This window comes from Poecilia formosa, unplaced genomic scaffold, assembly GCF_000485575.1.
Source record: "Poecilia formosa unplaced genomic scaffold, Poecilia_formosa-5.1.2 Scaffold381, whole genome shotgun sequence".
In the NCBI taxonomy this organism is placed as follows: Eukaryota; Metazoa; Chordata; class Actinopteri; order Cyprinodontiformes; family Poeciliidae; genus Poecilia; species Poecilia formosa.
This window is the reverse complement of record NW_006800320.1, coordinates 535103-539053: the sequence shown is the minus strand read 5'-3', so window position 1 is coordinate 539053 and position 3951 is coordinate 535103. Positions and strand designations below refer to the sequence as shown.

Here is a 3951-nt window from a genome sequence, read left to right as displayed (position 1 = left end):
TAAACAATAACATGCAGGGGGTCTAGATTTGGAAATCCGATTATAGTTAAGTCGGTGCCTTGCCAGCTGTGAACCTCACCGCACGTCACTGGTTTGCACCATGTTGTTTGATTGCATTGTTGTTTCTATATATTTGTGTACTATCAGAGTAATTTCTAAAGGAATCATAGGAATAAAGAATTCTACCTAGACCTGTAACAATAACCAATTTTGCCTGATGATAAATTGACGTTATTATGATAAATGATGACATTGTTGCTTCAGTACCATTTTCAATTATTATAATAGTAATGTCATAATAATGCAAGAACACATTCTCAAAGATCCATAAACTTTAAATTCTAATGAACATTTAACACTGGAACTGGAAGACATTTTAAATATCCAAAATAAATAAACAAAAACAACAGAAACAACAAATAAAATGAATTATGAAGTCTCTAAATTAAATTGTTATTCAAAAAAGGGGCACATTGAGACCAAAGCACCAAACTGAATACTTTTATCATCCAGTTTATAGAAGAAAGGGACAATAGAAAAAAACATAATGTAAATTGAAATTACTGAACTCATTAATTTTTCATGTGATAAATTAATTTACTGTTTATTGAAACAGGCCTAATTCTACCTTTACATTTTGTCTCATTATGACCGCAACGTTCAATGTTTTTGGCATTGATCATCACAAAGTAGAGCATATTTATAAAGAGGAAAGAAAATGTTATCAAAATATTCATCAAAATTGAATTAATCTCAGTTCATCGGGCATTTGTTCATAGCACCCTTTACTTTAATATCTTTAAATAAAAATTCTGTGCAACAAATTGACTTCAGAAGCCAAGGGCACATGTGTATTTTGAAGCCAGCATAAACAAAACAACTTAATTGTGCACTTTACAAATGTGGTCTTTATACAAGAGAAGGTTGAAAGAATTTCCCAAATAACAATGCACATTACAATAAACACAGCATCCCCATGGTGAAACATGGTCCTGCCAGCTTTTCTTCCTCTTGCAGCTGCAACAGCAGCAAAATGTGATTTTAACAAAGTGCTAACTCATCAGGGCTGAATACAAGCCACACTCATCATAAAAACTTTTAGAAACCATCTAAGTACCTCCTTTATTGCAAACACACAATTATCCTTGGACAGGTTCACAATCATGCACTGGTTTGCCTTGTTCTAGCCCACAGAATACCAATAAAAGACCTTAAAGCTCATGGGTGTGAGCACTTCAGTGAGTATATTTATTTAGTTTCAAGAATAGAAAGATGTTCTTTAAGGTAGAAGATAAAAAATAATAGAGGGATCATGACTTTCTTCAAAACAAAATGTATTTCAAATATTTAAACAGTCAATCTTTTCAAATAGAGATAAGAAAGACTAAAACAGGAGTAACTACTGCAGTACTTTTATGTATTTCTAACATTTCCACTGAAGGAAATGTATTTCTAACATTTCCTCGTTTCCACTGAAGGAGGAAACGAGGCCTTTCCTCCTTCAATTTAGTTTGTTTCTGTTGAAACAGACCAAATAGCGCCCCCAGCACAGCATTCCAGGCCACATTCAGTTGTAAATTCATAAGCAAACGAGGCATCTGTGAAATGTACTTTGTAAATCCTGTTTTGCTTTGATTCTACTTACTAGTTGTAATTCTTGGTTTTGCCAACGTGTGGTGCTGTTTCTACATAGACATGTCTGAAGATACAGGAAGTTGAAAAAAAAAACCTCATGTTTTTGCTGGTTAGGAGCTTTAAACTAGATGGCATACAAACAATTCACATAATAGACTACTTCTCCTCTGTATATTTAACTTCAATTTTCCGTCTACCCGTTGAGAGTCCAACAGCGGTGGAAATACTCTCCTGAATACGCCGGACCACATTTTTGTTAACTGGAATAAATAAAAAACGTTAATTAATAGGGAAAAACTATCACTAACTGGAATTATATTGTGCATTTATAAAATTAACCAATTAGTATTCTTCAATTCTTGTTTATGAGTCTATTTATTAGCCTTTTGAACTGATGCATTTTGAACAGATTTTTTCCCCCTGCACAAGCAGTTTACATCAGCTGTTAGCAAATGATCGCACTCGATAATCCTCCTAGTCACAAAATGGCGACAGCAAAAGTTGTGAGAAAACACCGATCAGTTGATAACTTAATATGTTTCTTCAAAATGAGATCTTCTGTTGACTGTCCATTACCCAAATATACAAAAAAATAAATACTTTGACCTTCTTGAATTCTGCATGTAAAAATAAAGCAAAGTATGAAAAAACTAAAACTATTACTATGACTAATAAAAACTAAGCTAAAACTAAACACTATTTAACTACAAATAACTAATAAAAACTAGCAAACACACACTAAAAACTAATTATAGCTATCTAAGTTAGACAAAAAAGGCCACAATGAAATAAAACTAAACTATGATGAAAAACTCCAAACTATTGTAACCACCTGCTGTACCGTTCAGTGTAAATAAGGCATTAGATTAAAGTGAAGTGTTGTGGGAGAACAATTTAAGAATGAAGGATATAAACACATTAAAGGGGTTATTGTGAGCTTAACTGAAAAGCTACAGCTACAATGAGCCTCTTCAACTGTAAGTTAGCTCAACTGTAAATCATGATCTAATAGACATATAAATGAAGCTATATCTTCTGGTTTGTCAGCATTTTACCTGGACAGCCTCATAAAGATAGCAAATACTTATGATCCAATCTAAAGACTCATTAACTTGACAAGTGACACAAACTGTGGCAGATCCCAAACTCAGCAGTTCAACCTGCGTTGACAAAGGACTATTGTTTCTCTGTTGGATGAGCTGCAGCGCCTCAAGTGAGACAGGTCTGCTTGACGGAGTGGTTTTGCTGTCAGCTCTTATGCACGATGCATATTTCCTCAACGCTGTTGTTGTTACGAGGGAAAAAAAAATTAAAACCGCATTGGGGCTAAGAGGTGGAAAGAGGCTCGACTAATGCAGCCCCATGCTGCAGGTCGGTGAAGTTCAAAGCCATGGCGTGCAGGTCTGTTTCCCATTAAAAGCTTGTCACTCTCTTCACGTCATTGGACACAGAAAGAGAGAGAGAGAGGAAAAGCACTCCATCTGGGATCCATTTACTTTCATTATTCTGCCCGGGGACTAAGTAGACCTCCCTCCCCTTCATACCACCGTGCAAACAGAGGATGCACGGTGAGCTCAGAGGATGCAAAGAGTCTAGAAGTGCAAACGAGTTTCAGAATTTGCATAGAAACGTAAACACAAATCGCACAAACACAGAAAGGTTTTGATTCCCTGAAGGATTCCTTGAAGCAAAGAGCATGAGCCCACTCTTCATTTGCTCTCGTAAACAACAGTAAACCACAAAAAAACCAACCCCATCTTCTCTATAGGCCCATTAAAAACTAGCACGGTCCCCCCGGAGCGCGAAACTACAGGCATCCTGATGGGAACAGGGAGAGGTGAGGCTAAAGGAGAGGAGGGGATGCTTATTAAAGATCAATAAGGAGAGAGGACAGGAAGAGGGGGACGAGTCGGTTATTGGCGAGGCTTGGCGTGATGGAAACTGAGGGGGTGGGGAGGTAGGAGTGCAGGGATAAGGTAAAAATGCAGAAAGCAGCGTCTTTTGAGCATGAATGCACACAAACGTTTCCTCGTAAAACGCATTCCGGTAAAGACTTTTTTTTTTTTCATTCAAGCCATAAAATGTTTGAACAAACCGGTTCTAAGAAATGGTGGTGAAGAGTTGGGGGACTTTAAAGCACCTTGTTAGGGTCTAACACAATAAATATACTTTGAAGATCAGAATGGATATCTTAAAATCTTAAACTATAACTAAGTCTGTTATGATAACATCAGTGACGTGCGGTGAGGTTCACAGATGGCAAGGCACCGACTTAATTATAATTGGATTTCCAAATCTAGACCCCCTGCATGTTAT

The 3951-nt window shown here is 36.6% G+C and overlaps 1 protein-coding gene across 4 annotated transcripts in view; it reads right to left on the bottom strand.

Moving 5' to 3' along the window:
• The window catches only part of hdac7a (histone deacetylase 7a), a 105813-nt gene that overhangs the window by 8887 nt on the left and 92975 nt on the right, over positions 1-3951 (bottom strand). The gene's annotated exons all lie outside the window — the stretch shown is intronic.